The sequence below is a fragment of the Capricornis sumatraensis genome, chromosome 15 (genome assembly GCF_032405125.1).
Source record: "Capricornis sumatraensis isolate serow.1 chromosome 15, serow.2, whole genome shotgun sequence".
Taxonomy (NCBI): Eukaryota; Metazoa; Chordata; class Mammalia; order Artiodactyla; family Bovidae; genus Capricornis; species Capricornis sumatraensis.
This window is the reverse complement of record NC_091083.1, coordinates 37,418,865-37,440,015: the sequence shown is the minus strand read 5'-3', so window position 1 is coordinate 37,440,015 and position 21,151 is coordinate 37,418,865. Positions and strand designations below refer to the sequence as shown.

Genomic DNA, 21,151 nt, shown 5'->3' with positions numbered 1-21,151 from the left:
CTTCCCTCATAGCTCAGTTGGTAGAGAATTTGTCTGCAATGCAGAAGACCTGGGTTCAATTCCTGAGTTGGGAAGATCCCCTAGAGAAGGAAATGGCAACCACTCCAGTACTTTTGCCTGAAGAATCCCATTGACAGTGGAGTCTGGCAGGCTGCTGTCCATGGGGTCACAAGAGCTGGACACAACTTAGCAACTAAACCACTACCAACAACATTTTGTTAGTAAAATAACTTTCAAATTTTTGGAATTTTTTCAAAACAACATTATTGAGGTATAGTTTATATACAATAAAATATGTACATTTTTAGTGTACATTTCAGTGAATTTTATAAACACATATATAGCCATATAATCACCACTGCAGTCAGAATATAGAACACACTGACCAAACTGAAAGGTCCTCTTGTGCCTCATCCAAGTCAATCACACTCCAGTTTCAGCTGCAAATGACAATGTGTCTGTTTATTGTCACGACAGATTAAATTTTTTTCCCTAGCATTTTTGGTATAATAGCTGTGGGTAGTAAATGGAATCGGAATCACAGAGCTTGTATTCTTTTGTGTCTGGCTTATTGAACTCAGCATAATGTTTCTGAGATTCATTCATGTTGCTAAGTATTACTACCTTAAGTTCTGAGTAGTATACCCCTGCATAGATATGCCACAACATGTTCATCCATTTACTACCTGATGGAATTTAACTTGCTTCCAGCTTGAGGCTATTATGAATAAACCTGCTACGGACATTCCTGTACAAGTATGTGTTTAAACATGTTTCATTTCTCTTAGGTAAACGTTTAGTAGAAAATTGTTGGATCATGCAGTATTAATATGCTTAACTTTATAACACACTGCCAAACTGTTTAAATGGTTTATCATTTAGATTTCCTACCAGCAAAATATGAAACGTCCATTCTAACACTTTTTCTTTTGAGTACTGGCTATTCTGATAAATATCTGATGGTATCTCATTGTTTGGGTTTATATTATTCTGATGTCTAACGATGCTGAAGACCTTTTCCTGTGCAAAACTGGCCATTTGTTATTTTCTTATGCCTAGATTTCTAATTGGGCTGTCATATAACTAATGAGCTCTAAGAGTTCTTTATATATTCTGGCCACAAGTCATCTGTCAGGTATATGTATTGTGAATAAATTTTCTCTGTTTACAGATTGCCTTTTCATTTTCTTAACAATGTCTCTGGAAGAACAGAAGTTTTAAATTTTGATGGAGTCCCATTTGTCAATTTTTCTTTTATGGTTCATGCATTTTGGGCCCCCAAAAAATCTTTGCCTATCCCAAGTTCACAAATATTTTCTCCTGCAATTTTTTCTTGAAGTTTTATAGTGTCAGTCTTTTATATTTAGATCCATGATTCTTTTCAAGTTATTTTTATATACAGAAGAAGTAAGGGTTGAGGTTAATTTTTTTACATTGAATATTCAGGTGTTCCAGTACCGTATGTTAAAAAGACTATCTTGTCCCCATTGAATTAACTTGGCATCAGTGTCAGAAGAAGTCAGCTGACCATTACTAGTGTGCATCTATTTCTGGATTCTCTATTTTATTCCATTGACATATATGTTTACCTTAGACAAACACTGCCTTCATCACTGTAGCTTTAAAGAAGGACCTTTAAAATGCAGAGGAAGTCCTGAGATTAGGTACTAGAAACCTTCCAATATTGTTCTTGTAAATTTTTTTTCTTTTTTCAGGTCCATTGTATTTTGATATAAATATTAACTTTCAATTTCTAATTTTTCATTGCTGGTATATAAAATTACAATTGATTTTGTGTATGTTGGTTATACCTGGTAGCTCAGCTGGTAAAGAAACCTTCTGCAATGCGGGAGACCTGGGTTCAATTCCTAGGTTGGGAAGATCCACTGGAGAGGAAGATAAGCTACCCACTGCAGTATCCTTATGCTTCCCTGGTGGCTCAGCTGGTAAAGAATCCACCCACAACGCGGGAGACCTGGGTTCGATCCCTGGGTTGGGAATATCCCCTGGAGAAGGGAAAGGCTATCCACTCCAGCATTCTGGCCTGAAGAATTCCATGGACTGTACAGTCCCCATGGACTACATATACCCCTGTATAGTCCATAGGATTTCAAAGAGTTAAACATGACCAAGCAACTTTCACTTCATTTGTGTATCTGCTTTGTGTCCTTCAAGGTTGCTAAATTCAATGACAAATACTAGCGGTTTTTTGGAGCTTCTTAGCATTTTCTCTATACGTGATCATATTGTCTACAAATAAAGACCTTTTATTTCTACGCTGTCAATATGTATGTCATTTGCTTCTTTGTATTGCCTGTTACAATACAGGCAATAACAGGCAATATAATATATAATAATTCTCCATTATAGAATTAGATGGTGGCTCAGATGGTCAAGAATCTGCTTGCAATGCAGGAGATTAGGGTTTGATCCCTGGGTCAGGAAGATCCCCTGGAGAAGGGCATGGCAACCCACTCCAATATTCTTGCCTGGAGAATACCATGAGCAGAGGAGCCTGATGGGCCACAGTCCATGGGGTCGCAAAGAGTCGGACATGACTGAGCAACTTAGCAGCAGCAGTGTGGTGGAGATAGGCATACTTTTTCAACCTTTCTTCTCTCGATGCTTTTGGTTAAATTCTCACCATGTTTCCAAGTTCACTGAACTTTTCTCCTGAAAGATCTAATCTGTACTTAGTCCCATACTAGTACAATTTTCATTTCAAATACTGTATTTTTTTAAATCTCTAATGTTCCAATATTTTCTTTTTTCTATCTTTTATTTCATTTCTCATTATGTTTATCTACAGGAACCATATTTACAATAGCTATTTTAAAGTACCTGTATGCTAGTTCTATCATCTGTTGTTTCAGGGTCTATTTCTATTGGCTCCTAGTTATGGGATTTTTTTCCTGCTTCTTTGTTTGTCTATGATGTTTGATTGGATGAAATTCACTGTGAATTTTATGTAGCTGAAAGCTGGATTTCTTATATTTGTTAAAAAAGTGTTGGATTTCTGGCAGACAGTTGATACTTGAGGATTAATATGATTCTTTTGAGGCTTAGTTTTAAGTTCTTTTAGGGTTTGTATAGAGGAACCTTTACTCTAGGGCTTTTCTTACAGTGACCTGGTAATTTTTCATTTCTCATGAGATTGTCCTTGCAAGCTTTTGCAAGTTTTATCCTATGAATCCATGGTTTGGTGTTTACCAGATCTGCGGGGGCACCTTTATGTGTATCTCAGAAATTCTTTCTCTGTCCAACACTCACCTTTTTAAGAAGGTGAGATTTTAAGTATATCAGGCTTTTCTATTTTGTATCTTTGTTACTTCCTTCCCTGTTCCATAGCAAGAGACAGGTACTTCACTTTTAAATTTGGTTACTGAATTTTAAGTTTGAAAGGAAAACTAAGCTCCCTCTAAGAAACCTGCTGAGCATACCTTCCTAGGACAGAAAGAAGCAAGAAAAAGGGTATTTCTTTAGTTTTTTTAAATTGAACACAAAAAAATTACAAAAATCGAATATAAAAAAGTACTTATTTAATTACCCTTATTCTATTAATTGTGCTGGTAGATACTGACCTAAAGCCCTAATATGAAGCCCCCACTAAACCATTAAAGAGCTAATACATTTATTGAGGAAAAAAGAAAAAAAGAGCAGATGTTTGGGGGAAGGGTGAAGAGAGGTAAGTGAGTGGTAGGAGGCAAATGTTTCCTCCAAGGCGACATTGTGATGAACTAAGCTGGAGTATACCTGACAGTTGTAATAACATTAATCATCATAAACTATATCTAGAAAATTATGCTCACTACTGAAAATTGGAAAAGGCCACATATATAAAGATGAAAATATATGCCATCTGTAAATCTATCACTTAGAAGATTAACAACTGTTAACACTTGGCATGTGTCCTCACAGAGTTTGGCTAAGCATATACATGTATAAACACACACACACACGTACATCTTTGTTAATTTAAATTGAAATAATAGTATAGATACCACTTTTTAAATTTCCTTTTAATTATAAGCATAACTGAGAGTTGTGTGTTTAGAAACATGATTCTACTTTTCTTTTTTAAAAAACTTTTATTGGTGTATAGTTGCTTCACAATATGTGCTAGTTTTTGCCGTATATAACATGATTCTTAACCACGGATGGGACAACGGTGAGATGAGGGAGGGACCTGCAGGACCCCATTCACCTCCCCCAGCCCCAGATCTGGTCTTGACAAGCATCTACTCTGAACGCACTTACATTCCCTGCTGCTCAGAGTGGGGTCCATGGATCAGCAGCATTAACAGTACCTGGGAGCTTGTTAGAAGTGCAGAATCTTGGGCCCCACAACAGACTTAATCAAAATCTACATTTTAACAAACTATCCAAGGGATTCATATATACACTGGGGTTTGAAAAGCTGAGGATGATAAGCTTCAACTTGACACTGTCAGTGACAGAACCCACAGTCATTGGCAGCAGCCAGGAGTCTCGGTCTAAGAGTTCTATGTAGATCCATTAAGTTTGAAATTTTATTATACCTCTAAATAGAGATGTTGGACAGGGGGACATGGATAGGAGCCTGGAGCTCATGGGAAAGATCGAGGTAAAGAAACAAACAAGGGGAACGGATATTTAGCGTGAAGGATACATGGGATCACATAGAGAAAAAATGGAGAAAGCAGTCATGAACTGACTGAAGAAAGGCAACTTCCTGAGACCATGAAGAAGAGGAGACCGCAAACGAGATTTTGTAATTGTATTTGTATGTTATGCTAAGTGTAAGGAGGACTGGAGATTTAGAACCACAGAAGGACACAGCTGGAACTGATGGGTAAAAGTAACAGAGAGATCTCTGCCCAGTGTAATGAGCAGTATAATGAATAAGCTGGCAACATTCTCATTCCTCCTCAAAAAGCAACTAGAATTATTTTATATCTAGAAACTACAAAATCCACAGCCAGCCATCATGATCTTCAAAGACCACCTTTCAAAGTCATGTGCAGCTCCCCTTCTGCCTCCCAGACTACTGATGAGTCTGGAGAGCTCCACTTCACATGCCAGCCACTCAATTACCCATCCCTGGCTTCTGGCGCGGGTCCTGGCTTCTGAATCCAAGTTCTCACCCCCACTAACCACTTCAAGTTGCCCAGCACTGACCAGGAGGCACACTGAGATCATGTTCCGCAGAGCTGCCAAGAGTTCTTGGCATCTGATCAATGGAGCACACAATGAGTGAGTGTTCAGCAATTAATCAGGTGACAGAGAACAACAACTGACAAGCTCAGGAGCCAGAGGATGAGCCAAGGCAAGGCTGGAACGGGGACCAGCAGACTCTACTCCACGCCTGTAACCCTGGGGGATTCTGCTCTAGGTCACCAGTGGGATTAGATATCCTTAACCCAGACAAGTTGCAGTAATGGGAAGTTTACCATGTGTCCTTGGACTCAGGGCTCCCTGGAAGCTGGTAACATTAGGAACCAGACTGGAGGTACTGAACACCATGGGCACCAAGTCGTTCTTCCTCACACCCTCAGGGTTGGCCTGGAGACATCTGTTATCCTCTGACCTCATCTACGATGGGAATTCCAAACTAGCTCATAGGTGTTTGTGAAGATTAAACGAGACTATCGTAAACAAAAAGTACAAAGGGTACACAGAAAGTATGCAGTACCTTTGTGCTACCTTCATTTTTACGTTAGGTGACCATAAAATGACAGCCAGCCAGCTGAATGGTAAAGCATGTTTCCAGAAACAACACTTTTAATGCTCTTTGAGCACAGAAGAACAATAAAAAGACTTTTTTGTTTTGTCTGTGTAAACTATAATGAAATTTCAACTTGTCCTAAAAGAATGTTCCTCCCTTTTTAAAAACTTTTCTACCAAGGCTAGTACAAGTATGTTATATAATTAGGAAGTAAAGATGCAAATTCTGTTGATATGATATTGATAACACCACTTCTAAAAAAATATCATCAAGCAAAAGAACTCTTCAAGGCCAATAATTATTCTGCAAAAGTCATTCAGGTCTGGGTCTGTTGTTTTAAATGTCTATATCTTTTAAGTACAATATATTTCTATTTCCCTTGATGAAATTTAAGTTTAACTAAAATCACTAAAGTTGGCAACAGCAGCAGGAGACCATTTATAAGGCCAGCAGGGCTATTTCATTTTATTAATGAAAGTTATATAATAGTTTCAGCAAACTACAGAGCTTCTTTCTTATAGTCCTTTAATATTTATAGAAATTTAAAAGAGTTATACTGCTAGAGTTCATTTTGGAAACAGAATTTCAATTATCTGACAGCAATCAATTATTTCAGCTCAACTACAGAAATGGCTATGTAAGAGTTATGCTCATCTTTATTCATACTCCTTCATGACAGGTCAACTGTATCTAGCACTTGACCTAGAAGCTCAAGTAACTATGACTAAACAAAACCACCCTAAAAGGATCTCAACTCCAAACCACTGAGTCACATCACTGGTGTTTTTGCTTCTAACAGATATACCAAAAAGAATAGTAGTCTGTGAACCATGTAAGGGGCCTGCTTATATTAATAGAAAGAGTTGTACTAAACCACTGAAGAACACACATGTACCTTAAAGGAACTGAAGAGCAAGTCTATAACCGAGTTCAAGAAGATGTTCACAGACACCAGGTCAATGTCCAGAAAACGAAATCCCACACCTCCCGTGACCTGTGAAATGAAACCTATAGTCTCATATTTCCCTGCATCTCTATTGCATGGAATCTGGGTTTTTCTAAAAGCAGCCATTTTGATTTTTCAAACTGTTACACAGAAAAGCTATTCCTATAATTTTCTATAGGAATATAATTTTCAAATAAATCTTGATTTTTTGGCTTTAATTAAAACTTTTTATCTTGGAATAATTTTAGATTTACAGGACAGCTGCAAAGGTACTACAGAGTTTTCATGTTCCTTTTACCAAATTCCACCTAAAATTAGCATCTTACATTACCATGGTACATTTGTCACCATTAAGAAAAGGATGTTGGTACATTACTATTGACTAAGCTACAGACTTTATTTGGATTTCACCTGTTTTTTTCACTAATGTCTTTTTTCAGTCCTGAGATCCAAGCCAGGGCACCACTTTGCATTTAATGATTTCTTTTTAGGACTTTAAGTTTTAAAATATGCCTAACTTGTTCATCTTTTAACAATGTTCTCATTATTACAGAAAATAAATGAAGGCTCCGTGGAAAGTGTGATTTATTGGATACCAGAGCATGTTACATTAAATTCATGTAAACATGGTATTTATACTATTTTTACTGAGAAGAATAAAAGGTAAATTGCTTAAGTAAAATATACTCCTTTGCCTATTTTTGTCAGGAACCGATGCAATCAAATTATTTAATGTTTCAGATATATCTCTTCAAAAAATGCTTGGCACTTACCTATCTCTTAAGGCTACAGTAAAAAGTCCTAAGATATGGTGAATCCTTTTCATTAGTCCTGTAATAGAATATAAATCAAATATAAATATTAAATATAAGTATAAAATGCTATCACAATCATATTTGGATAATCCATTTTTATCAAATATATGCAACAACTGTATTCCTTTCATCCCCAAATTTCACTCTTAATTATAGTATGGTATTTTTTTAAGGTAACAAAAGAACTAATGTGAGGAACAATTTCATAGATGTATTACATCTTTAATTTAAAGATGAAGGCATGCAAAATTTAATACAAGTTTTAAGATGAATAGAAAATGTTGTAGAAAAAAAAGGAGTACCACAATGAATAAAACTAAGAAGAATGCTTCACATTCTTTTCCATGTGCATAATGCTGTGGAAATTACTAACTGGTCACAAACAAGTGAATCACATTGAGGGCACAGCCTTGGTGAGGGGAAAACAGTAACCAGGAGTTGAGGATTAGGAGATTTTTGAGAAGACACGTGCCTGGTAAAGCATCCATGTGTGTCATTTTGACTGAGACAATCCCAACTTATGTCCATTGTTGCAATGTCCCATCCAATTTATTATTTGTCTTGGATTTTCCACTTCCTGGTGATTTTTAATGACAGCATTATAGCAAGCCAGAATATTTACTTCCAGGCTCTGCCCTGATCTCATTGAGCGGTGTGAGATGCCTGCACCCTGAGCCTAGTTGTCAATTTAGCCTGTGGTTAAATGTGAAGACCCTGAGCAGTAACCCATTACTGGATGGGCTGTAACTGACATCTCATTCACAGAGTCAGCATCTGAACCTTGAGCAGAAAAGGGAAGTGCACTTGGACAGCAGTAGCCAAGGGACAGCTCAATCCTTCCTTCAGTCTTGGGTGGAGGTGGGAGAAATAGTCAATGCTGCTGCCCCAGCTGTAACTAGCTTGAAGGTATTAATTTAAGAAAAGCAGATGGAAAAAATGTTTTATGTAAAATATTGATCTACAAAGCACAACTCTTCATTTAGATCAAATGACTGGTCTTGAGATTAATGGTGCTCAGTTCTGATTACAAAGTATCTTGTTTACGAAGTTAATTGACAACTATTATTCTCTTGGCTCTAATAGAGAAGAAATTCACAGTTAAATGATGCCAGCTTTCTATCAGTTGTGAGGAGATATTAATACATCAAATAGAAGAAATCAGTCAATTCCAAAAATGGTTTGACTGTTTTCATCCAATTTATGGAATCAACATAGAGCTTTTGGAAGTTTATTCTGTACTACGTAGTACACCTGACACTGCATAGCTGCTATTTCAATTCAGTTAAGAAGTTCAAAAACAAAGATAAAACTATAGTTAGTTCTCATTAGTCACAGCAATTAAGTTCTACAAAGTCATCATGAACACTAAATTTAGTTCAGTTCAGTCGCTCAGTCGTGTCTGACTCTTTGCGACCCCATGAATCGCAGCACACCAGGCCTCCCTGTCCATCACCATCTCTCAGAGTTCACTCAAACTCATGTCCATCGAGTTGGTGATGCCATCCAGCCATCTCATCCTCTGTCATCACCTTCTTCTCCTGCCCCCAATCCCTCCCAGCATCAGGGTCTTTTCCAATGAGTCAACTCTTCGCATGAGGTGGCCAAAGTATTGGAGTTTCAGCTTTAGCACCAGTCCTTCCAATGAACATCCTGGACTGATCTCCTTTAGAATGGACTGGTTGGATCTCCTTTAGAGTCCAAGGGACTCTCAAGAGTCTTCTCCAACACCACCAAGGAGAGGTAAGAAAGCCTTCCTCAGTGATCAATGCAAAGAAATAGAGGAAAACAACAGAATGGGAAAGACTAGTGATCTCGTCAAGAAAATTAAAGATACCAAGGGAACATTTCATGCAAAGATGGGCTCGATAAAGGACAGAAATGGTATGGACCTAATAGAAGCAGAAGATATTAAGAAGAGGTGGCAAGAATACACAGAAGAACTGTACGAAAAAGATCTTCATGACCCAGATAATCACAATGGTGTGATCACTCACCTAGAGACAGATATCCTGGAATGTGAAGTCAAGTGGGCCTTAGATAATCATGACGGTGTGATCACTCACCTAAAGCCAGACATCCTGGAATGTGAAGTCAAGTGGGCCTTAGAAAGCATCACCACGAATGAAGCTAGTGGAGGTGATGGAATTCCAGTTGAGCTACTTCAAATCCTAAAATGATGATGCTGTGAAAGTGCTGCACTCAATATGCCAGCAAATTTGGAAAACTCAGCAGTGGCCACAGGACTGGAAAAGGTCAGTTTTCATTCCAATCCCAAAGAAAAGCAGTGCCAAAGAATGCTCAAACTACCGCACAATTGCACTGATCTCACATGCCAGTAAAGTAATGCTCAAAATTCTCCAAGCCAGGCTTCAGCAATATGTGAACCGTGAACTTCCTGATGTTCAAGCTGGTTTTAGAAAAGGCAGAGGAACCAGAGATCAAATTGCCAACATCTGCTGGATCATCGACAAAGCAAGAGAGTTCCAGAAAAACATCTGCTTTACTGACTATGCCAAAGCCTTTGACTATGTGCATCACAAGAAACTGTGGAAAATAATGAAAGAGATGGGCATACCAGACCACCTGACCTGCCTCTTGAGAAACCTGTATGCAGATCAGGAAGCAACAGTTAGAACTGGACATGCAACAACAGACTGGTTCCAAACAGGAAAAGGAGCATGTCAAGGCTGTATATTGTCACCCTGCTTATTTAACTTCTATGCAGAGTACATCATGAGAAATGCTGGGCTGGAAGAAGCACAAGCTGGAATCAAGATTGCCGGGAGAAATATCAATAACCTCAAATAGGCAGATGACACCATCGTTATGACAGAAAGTGAAGAGGAACTAAAACGCCTCTGATGAAAGAGGAGAGTGAAAAAGTTGGCTTAAAGCTAAACATTCAGAAAACGAAGATCATGGCATCTGGTCCCATCACTTCATGGCAAATAGATGGGGAAACAGTGGAAACAATGGCTGACTTTATTTTGGGGAGCTCCAAAATCACTGCAGATGGTGACTGCAGCCATGAAATTAAAAGACGCTTACTCCTTGGTAGGAAAGTTATGACCAACTTAGATAGCATACTTAAAAGCAGAGACATTACTTTGCCAACAAAGGTCCATCTAGTCAAGTCTATGGTTTTTCCAGTGGTCATGTGTGGATGTGAGAGTTGGACTGTGAAGAAAGATGAGTGCTGAAGAATTGATGCTTTTGAACACTAAATTAGCAAACACCAAACTACTGCTCTTAGAGGAAACACAGAGTTAGGTTCCTGTGAGCCTCTGGCTACAACAGTTTCATCAATTAATCAACAAAACCTTGTGTTTTATATGTTTCTGTATAAAGACACTATATTTAATATATATTCTTGATTCATTAACACTGAACTCACAGTCCATAGCACTAACTCGTGCCTGAATAAAGCTTATTTAAGACATGTATTTTCTCTGTAAAATATATCACATCGTAGCCTTCTTGCACTTAGGAACACTGTATATAGCACTTCAACAGTATGCCTTGGAGCTACTGTAAACAGTGAAACCACCAAAAAAGAAAACAAAAAAGTGGCCCCCTGAAAGGTGTATAACTGTGAGAGTGAGAGATCTGAAAGATAGCCTTGCTTTACCTCAGCTGGGAACAAGTAGGTTGAGCAACTCAAATTTTCTGTTACTATGGCCCTAGATAACTAGAAAAGGGCCAAGAATACTGCTTTGAGGGCTTCAATTAACTTTTTTGTGAGTAAGGAGAATTCACAAAATGGAATTCATAAATAATGAGGAGACACTATATTTGATTTTACAGTGATAACACAAACTTTGGTTTAGCACACTATCACAGAGTAAAAATCAATGTTCTTATTAATTTATAAAGCACAGAACAGAAACTAGCTTGAACATGGTTGTGATTAAAACCTAATTCACAACCATACCATGTAAATGGCAATATATGACGTTTAAGTAGATGCAAACACATCCCACAATTATATTCACCGAAGACAGACAGTCTACCAAACAACACTGACAAATATTTATATATACACACATATACACAATTAAAGAAAGTGAACCAGAATATTTTTTGACAAATATGATGTTGAATAAAAACTACTCCAATGTGGCAGTACATATTTTCTCTTTTTGCTATCAGTTCAGTTGCTTAGTCAAGTCCGATTCTTTGTAGCCCCATGGACTACAGCACGCCAGGTTTCCTTGTCCATTGCCAGATTTTGCTATATATCTTAGAAATCCTTAAGGTTTTTAAGACTCAGTAAAATCATCAATAGCATGGAATTTTTTTCAATTGAGCACTTTAAATATTGGCTTCATAATAAACTTATGGACAAGAGGGAAGGGGGGGTGGAGTGAATTGGGAAATCAGGATTGACGTTTATATACACTACTATGTATAAAATAACTAATGAGAACCTGCTGTATAGCACAGGGAACTCTACTCAGTGCTCTGTGGTGACCTGAATGGGAAGGAAATCCAAAAGAGAGGGGATACATGTACATGTGTGGCTGGTTTACTTTGCTGTCCAGTAGAAACTAACAATACAGAAAAGCATCTATACTCCAATAAAAATTTTAAAAATAAATACTGGCTTTATTTTGTTCAGTTAGTTGGAAATCTTTAATTCAGATTTAATCTACACAGAGAACCAGGGCTTTTTACTTAGATATGTTTATATTTTGTACCAGGATAATATGGATTTCAAATGCTGATAATCTATTAACAGCAGCATCTAAATTTGGTAAAATGTTCAAAAAAGATTTCTAAATAGATACAACTTATCTGACAAGTTTTCTCTTGTAAAAATTTCATTGAATAAAGGTACTCTAAATAAAGTAAAAAAAGACTGTGCCTATGAAAATATATGGGCTAGAGTATTTTCATGTTAAACTATTAAAAAAAATAAAAATTTACAATGACCTCTATTAAGTAGAATTTGCTTTGAACTTACCAGGTACCTTAGTACCTACACAGATGTTATACTCTTAAATTTAAAAATTTATGATTTACAGCAAGTAATAACTATTGAAAAAAATAAACAATTTCAAGTTTAGTAATCAAAAATGAAACTGTGAAGACTACAATTTTAGGAAACAAAAATAATACAACCATGTTTCAAAACTACATTTCTTTCAGAAAAATACAGAGACCCAGGACTACAAACAAATTACGATGAAGAAACTAAATAATGTATATGTACTTATACTGAGAATTCTATTTATGTTCTTTTTAAAGTTGAAAAAATTCAACATGAAACAGTTTTGTTTTGCTTTGATATTTGTCTTGATGATTTGGGTTTTTTATATTAACATGGAAATATGTTAATATTTTTCAGAAATAAATTTATTTTAAAATAACTTCTAAATGGACTCAAATAAAACTAATCTGTCAATCAAATAAAATCATATTATTTCATTATCTTTTAGTACTTATTTTCAAAAAGAATCTTCAGTTTGGGTAATAAATGGTTAACCCAACTGAGGTGGTTAACCCAACTGAGGTGGTTAACTTTATGTGTCAACTTGGCTAGTTTGATCTAACACTAGTCTACATGTTGCAGTGAAGGTCCTTGTGGATGTGATTAACAATTCCAATCAGCTAACTTCAAACAGATTATTCTCCATAACGTGGGGGACCTCATCCAAAAAGTTTAAGGCCTTAATAGCAAAAATTGAACTTTCCCAAGGAAGAAGCAATTAATTCTGTCTCAAGACCAACAAAGAAACCTTGCCTGAGTTTCCAGTCTGCTGAACTGCCCTGCAAATTTTGACTCAAGGTCACATCATCAACTTTTACCTAAAATTTCTGCCTGTTGGCCTACTCTACAGTATCACACTTGCTAGCTCCCACAATCACGTGAGCCAGTTCCTTAACATAAAATCCCTTTTTCCCTATCCATCTTTCTTTCTTTGTATTTATTTGTTTGGCTGTGCTGGGTCTTAGATGCAGAATGCGAGGTCCTTCAGTGCCAGCATGCAAACTCCAGTTGTGGCATGTGGCCTCTTCCTGGACCAGTGATCGAGCCTGTGTTACCTGCGTTGGCAGTGAATTCTTAACCACTCAACCACCAGGGAAGCCCTTTCGTTCTTTCTCTCTTTCTTTCTATTGTGTATCTATCTACCTATCTATCATCTGTCTATCAGTCTATCTACCTATCATCTATCGTGCACTTACAAAAGCTATGATAGCATAGATAGCTGTATCTCCTGCTACTTGCATTTCTCTGCACAACCAAATACACTAGGTAAGAGACCATTAGAAGTATCAAGCACCTCCACCCCATGGAAGCTGCTCCCTGATAAAAGTAGAAAATGAACCAGTTTCATCTCAGGAAGCATGCAGTCAAATCACTAACAGTACCTTTAAAGAAGAATAAAACCTCAGATTTTAGGGACACATCTTTCTATACCAGAATGATACCAGATAACCCAACAATCCAGGTTTTAAGGAACAAGGTTATGCCTTCCTCCTCTTTTTTTATCACCGTTCTAACAGGAAGTCTGAGAAAGAGAAAAGTGTTCCAAAGTGCTACTTGGCAAACATTTCATTTTGCTAAACAAACAATGTCTCAGGAGACATTGTCAGTCCTAAGTGCTATAAAGATGGCGAGAGAACATAAAAAACATGTTTTTTAATGTTTTCAGTAGTATTACTGTTGTCATTCTGAGATTGCTGCATGTGTAATATGGGATAAAAATGAGTGATTATGGGATTTTCTAATTCTATAATCACTTGAGTCTTTCAAAACCAGGATTCTTGGCATAGACAAAAGGAGATGTAAAAGGAAGATTCAATTGCACTGTAGTCTAGAGTTTTAATTGGAAGCATCAATATGAACATGTGAGGTATTTTACTGTATCTTAAATATGTGCATATATTTCTGAGCTCTGATGACCAAAAAGGCCTACAAAGACCAAACTAGCATCACTGAGCATTCCTTAGAGACCAGAGCTTCTTAGAGAAATGGCTAATTCTGGGACTCAGGAGCCAATTTCAAAAGGCTTCCACTGGCCAAAGATGGAATAATTTGAGCTTCATTAATGACAATAATTGAGATGGATCCAAACTCATCAAATATGTTTAACTCTAAGAATTCATGATTTTTCTAAAAAATTGGTCACTTTCAAGAAATGATAGAGAACCAATTAATTATGTTAAAAACCATTAAATCAAAGAAAAACTTCAAGAATTTGTCCTGCCTTTCCTTTATAAACTGTAATACCTAAATTCTTTCAACTAGGATAGCATTCGCATCACACACATCTAATGGTAATGAGTAAAAGTCTAATTGGCTAGGAGGGTATAAGCACAGCTTTAAAACAACAAGTGGTTTATATTAACCAAGGGGTGACCCTTAAGTAGTGAAGTTAAAGAAAAAACAAGAAAACAAATTTGAGAACAGGCATCCAGTGTTGTCCACTGAGGGAAATACTTTCACACTGTCAGTTCAGCCAAGTCAGTAAAAAATACATAAATAACTAAGCAAACAACATTAACCCCCAGCTCCAAGGTGCTAAGTCCACAGAGTTGCTATGTGTTATTTACATTTTCCAGTTTTCAACAAATATGGCAAAATGTGCAAAGAAACAGAAAACCCATTTGCAGGAAAAAAGACAGGCAATATAAATTGATTTTAAAGGGGGTAGATGTTAGACTGAACAGATACAGACTTCGAATCAGCTATTATAAATAAGTTGGGCTTCCCTGATAACTCAGTTGGTAAAGAATCCGCCTGCAATGCAGGAGACCCCATTCGATTCCTGGGTTGGGAAGATGTGCTGGAAAAGGGATAAGCTACCCACTCCAGTGCTCTTGGGCTTCCCTTGTGGCTCAGCTGGTAGAGAATCTGCCTGCAATGCAGGAGACCTGAGTTCAATCCCTGGGTTGGAAAGATCCCCTGGAGAAGGGAAAGGCTACCCATTCCAGTATTCTGGCCTAGAGAATTTCATGGACTGTATAGTCCATGGGGTCGCAAAGAGCTGGACACCACTGAGCAACTTTCACTTTCACACAGAACTAAAGGAAATCATGTAAAAAGAATTAAAAGAAAGTACAATGAATATCAATAAAGATATAGAAATGATAAAAAAAAAAAGAGCCAAATAGAAAATCTGAAATTGTACAATAACTGAAGAAGTACAATACTTGAAGTGGAAAATTCACTATAGGAACTCAACAGCATACATGAGTCAATAGATATTGTACAATTTAAAGGATGGGGAGAAAAAAATGAAAAGAGTGAACAGACCACCACAGAAAAAGAGAAAGGGGCAGAAAAAAAGATTTAAATAAAGGCTGAAATCTTCCCAAATTTGATGAAAACATTAGTAATCTATACATTAAGAAGTTCAACAAACTCCAAACCAGATAAATATAAAGAGATATACACTCAGACAAAATATAATCAAAGTGTTAAGAAAAAGAAAAAATCTTGAAATTAGCAAGAGAAAAATGACTCATCACATAAAAGGAATACCAATAAGACTAACAGCTGACTGACTTATCATCAGAAGCAGAAGAAACTAGGAGGTAGGATGACTGAATATTCAAAGCGCTAAAGATAAAAAACTGTGAATTGAGATCTTATGTCTAACAAAACTATCTCTCGCCCATGAAGGTGAAATCAACACACTCCCAGAAAAACAAAAACTGAGAGAACGTGTTGCTAGAAGATCTACTTTACAAGAAATACGGGAGAATTCTTCAGGCTGAAAGCAAATGACACCAAATGGTAATCTGAAACCACACAAAAAACAAGACTGCCAATAAAGGTAATTATGTAAAACCTATAACTATATATTTCCTTCCCTTCTCTTAACTGATTTAAAGAGCAACTCAATAAAACAATAAGCATACAGTTGCATTGTTGGGCTAATATAAAGTTTTATATAGCTGATTAAAAAACAAAAGCAGCAGAGATGAGAGCAAAGCTACATTAGAGAAGGAAATAACACCAGATGGTAACTTAAGCCCACAGAATATATGAAGCAAATGAAAAATAGAAAAATTATCGTAACTCCATAAATATGTACCTACTCTCCTTACTTCTCTTAGCTGCTTTAAAAGACTTGATTTTTTTTTAAGAGTTACATAAAGTAAACATTATAACAATATATTGTTGGGTTTCTACAATATACAGACATAATATGAATAACAAGAGTAGCAAAAGAGGGGGGGAAGAAACAGCTATACTGAAGTTTATTTTGCTGAAACTAGGTAAACATCAGAAGTAGATTCTTTTAAGATCTGTATAGAAAGTCCTAGAGCAAACACTAATGAAATAATTCAAAATGTTTAATTTTAAAACTGTTAAAGGAGCTAAGATACCACACTGGAAGAGATTTGCTTATTAAAAAAAAAGAACAAAGAAAGGCATAAGACCTACGGAAAACAAAAAGCAAAATGGCAGGTTTAAATCAAACTATATCAATAATGTTAAATGTGAACAGGTTAAACAATCCAACCAAAAGTTGGAGATTATCTCACTGCATTTTTAAAAACTGTACCATATGTTGTTTATAGGAGACACATTTTAGGTTTGATGAAAGTAAAAAGATGCATAGTGACACACTATGCAAACAGCAACAGTAAGAGAATCAGACAAAACAGACTTTAAAACCACAACAACAACGAAAAAGAATTGAAAGAATAAATAAACAATTCAAAAATTATAATGAGAGATTTCTTTATCCCATTTCAACACTAGATAGAACAACCAGGAAGAAAATCAATAGAGAAATAGAAGATTGGAATAAAACTATAAGCCAACTAGACCTGCCAGATCTCTGTACACTTCACCCAACAACACAATATACATTCCTCTCAAGTGTCCACTAAACATTCTCTAAAACAGACCATACTCTAGACCATGAACAGCCCTCATAATTTAAAGTGATTAAAATCATGTCAAGAATGTTCTATGACCACAACAGAATGCGTATCAGAAATCAGTAACAGAAGGAAATTCTGGAAATTCACAAATACATGGAAATAAAACAATATACTGGTAAATAATCAGTGAAACAAAGAAGAAATCATAAAGGAAATTAGAAAATACCCTGAGACAAATGAAAGATAAAATACAACATACCAAAATTCATGGGGTATAAAGAAAGCAATGCTTAGAGAAATTTTATAGCTATAAATGCCGATATTAGAAAAGAAGAATGATCTTAAATCAATAACCTATCTTCCATCTTAAGAGTCAAGAAAAAAAACAATCTAAACCTAAGCAAGCAGAGGAAGGATATAATATAGATTAAAGTGCCAATAGATGAAATAGAGACTAGAAAAAAGATAGAAAATCAATAAAAATGAAAGTTGTTTCTTTGAAAAGATCCCCCAAATTAACACCCTTTTAGTTATGAAAGAGTTAGTTGCTCAGTGATTTCTGTCTCTTTGTGATCCCATGGACTATAGCCCACCAGGATCCTCTATCCATGGAATTCTCCAGGCAAGAATACTGGAGTGGGAAGCCATCCCCTTCTCCAGGGGATCTTCATAACCCAGAGATCAAACCTGGGTCTCCCACATTTAGTTATAGTGACCAAGAAAAAAAAGGCAGAACACACACATTACCAGAATCAGAAATGAACAAAAAGACATTACTATTAGCCATACAGAAATAAAACGTATTGCACAGGAATACTAAACCAACAAATTGGATAATTTAGAAGGAAAGAACAAATTCCTAGAAAAACTAAAACTTGAATCTCTGAATAAACTTAAAACAAGTAAAGAGACTGAATTGGTGATTAAAAACACTTCTAACTCAGAAGGCTTCACAGGTGAATTCTGACAAACATTTAAATGAGAATTAATACCAATCATTGACAAATTCTCCCCACCCAAAAAAAAGGAGATAATACTTCTATGAGGCCAGCAGTACTCTGATACCAAAACTAGAAAAAGATATCATGCAATAACTACCAATATTCTTTATGGCTGCAGAGGCAAAAATCTTCAACAAAATATTAGCAAACTAAAATCGAGCAATATACAGAAGTATTATAGAAGACAACCAAGTGGGATTTACCCTAAGAATGCAAGGTTAGTTCAACACACAAAACAATCACTCTATCAACCATACAAATAAAAAATAAAAACCACATGATCATATTGACAAAAAGGGTATTTCCCAAAATCCAATATCCTCTTGTCATAAAAAGCATTCAACAAATCAGGAATAAAAAAACACTGAATGTATCCCTCCTAAAATTAGGAATAAGAAAAGAAAGTCCTATATCTTACCATTTCTACTCAACATTTCACTGCAGGTTCTAAGGTAGCTCAGCGGGGTTAAAGCATCTGCCTGCAATGCAGGAGACCTGGGTTCAATCCCTGGGTTGGGAAGATCCCCTGGAGAAGGAAATGGCAACCCACTCCAGTATTCTTGCCTCGAATCCCATGGATGGAGAAGCCTGGTGGGCTACAGTCCACGGGGTTGCAAAGAGTCGACACGACTGAGTGACTTCACTTTCGCTTTCTAAGCAATGCAATTAGGTAAGAAAAAAAAAAAACCTCAGCACCCAGAGTTGGAAAGGAATAAGTATAACTATCTCTATTCATAGAAAAAGCTGGCTTAAAACTCAACATTCAAAAAACTAAGATCATGGCATCCAGTCCCATCTCTTCATGACAAATAGATAGGGAAACAATGGAAACAGTGAGAGACTTTATTTTCTTGGGCTCCAAAATCACTGCGGATGGTGACTGAAGCCATAAAATTAAAAGACGCTTGCTTGCTCCTTGGAAGAAAAGCTATGACCAACCTAGACAGCAACCTAGAAAACCTAAAAAACAGAGACATTACTTTGCCGAAAAAGGTCCATCTAGTCAAAGCTATGGTTTTTCCAGTGGTCATATACAGTTGTGAGAGTTGGACTATAAAGAAAGCTGAGTGCCAAAGAATTGATGCTTTTGAACTGTAGTGTTGGAGAAGACTCTTGAGAGTCCCCTGGACTGCAAGGAGATCAAACCATTCAATCCTACAGGAAATCAGTCCTGAATATTCATTGGAAGGACTAATGCTGAATCTGAAATTCTAATACTTTGGCCACCTGATGCGAAGAACTGACTCACTGGAAAAGACCCTGATGCTGGGAAAGACTGAAGGTGGGAGAAGAAGGGGACGACAGAGGATGAGATGGCTGGATGGCATCATTGAATCAATGGACATGAGTTTGAGCAAGCTCCAGGAGTTGGTGAAGGACAGGGAAGCCTGGTGTTCTGCAGTCCATTGGGTCGCAAAGAGTCAGACACACCTGAGCAACTAAACAACAACAATTCAGAGATATGATTTTGTAGAAAATTCTAAGGAATCTACTAAAAAAAATTAAACACAAGTCACCAGGTTCAGCAAGGTTGCAGAATCCAAGAATAAAATAAAATTCAATCCATTGGCATACAACAGCAATGACCAAATCAAAAGTGAAAGAATGAAATTAAGCAAACAGCTGCATTTACAATCACATCAAAAAGAATAAAGTACTCAGAAGGCATATATTTAACAAAGATACTATAAGACTCACTCACTGGAAACTACAAAACATTTCTGGAAGAAATTATAGATAAAACATGCTATATTCATGGGCTATTAAGAATTAATATCGTTTGGATGTCAATACTCCTGATTCATTTATATATTCAGCACAATTACTAGTATGATTCAAGCTGCCTTTTTCTGCAGCTATTTAAGAAAAAATTGATCCTAAAATTAATTCAGATATGCAAAGAACTCAGAATAGCCAAACAAGCTTAGAAAAATAACAGAGTTGGAAGATTCACATATCCTAATTTCAAAACTTACTATATAGCTGCAGTGATCAATACAGTACGGTACTGACACAAAGACAAGTATGTAAAACAATGGAAGAATTCTTTTCTTTTTTAATTCTCTTCCATTGTTTTACATACTTGCCTTTGTGTCAGTACCGTACTGTATTGATCACTGCAGCTATATAGTAAGTTTTGAAATTGGGATATAATCTATTTTGACAAACTGTGGGCTTCCCTGGTGGCTCAGAGGTTAAATTGTCTGCCTGCAACGCGGGAGACCTGGGTTCGATCCCTGGGTCGGGAAGATCCCCTGGAGAAAGAAATGGCAACCCACTCCAGTATTCTTGCCTGGAGAACCCCATGGACAGAGGAGCCTGGTGGGCTATAGTCCACGGGGTCGCAAAAAGTCGGACACGACTGAGCGACTTCACTTCACTTTCACAAACTGTGCCATCCAAAATAACGGCAAAGTACAGCCTCTTTAACAAATGGTGTAGGGACGACTGAATATCCACATGCAAAAAATAATAACAATGTTGGACATTTTCTTGCATAAAAATTAATTAGAAATGAATCTGAGACTTCAAATTAAGTGCTAAAACTACAAAACTCTGAGAAGACAAAAGAGCAGTAATTCTTTATGGTCTTGGATTAGGCAATGGTTTGTTAAATATGATACCATAAGTGCAAGTGACAAAAGAAAACATAGATTAATTGGGACACATCTAAATTAAAAACTTTTGTGCTGCAAATGATACTATAAAGAAAGTGGGGGGAAAAACACAGAAAGGAGTAAATAATCATATATCACATACCTGAAGAGGGACTTGTATCAGTTATAACAAACTTGTAAATCTTTAATAAAAAGGTAAACAATTATATAATCAAAATTATTTT

The 21,151-nt window shown here is 36.5% G+C and overlaps 1 protein-coding gene across 1 annotated transcript in view; it reads right to left on the bottom strand.

Moving 5' to 3' along the window:
• Window positions 1-7,475, bottom strand: part of ZNF438 (zinc finger protein 438) — a 130,845-nt gene extending 123,370 nt beyond the window's left edge. The window contains exon 1 of the mRNA XM_068987465.1: window positions 7,424-7,475. The gene's annotated coding sequence lies outside the window, so the exon portion shown is untranslated. The remainder of the gene's footprint in view (window positions 1-7,423) is intronic.
• Between the last annotated feature and the right edge of the window lie 13,676 nt (window positions 7,476-21,151).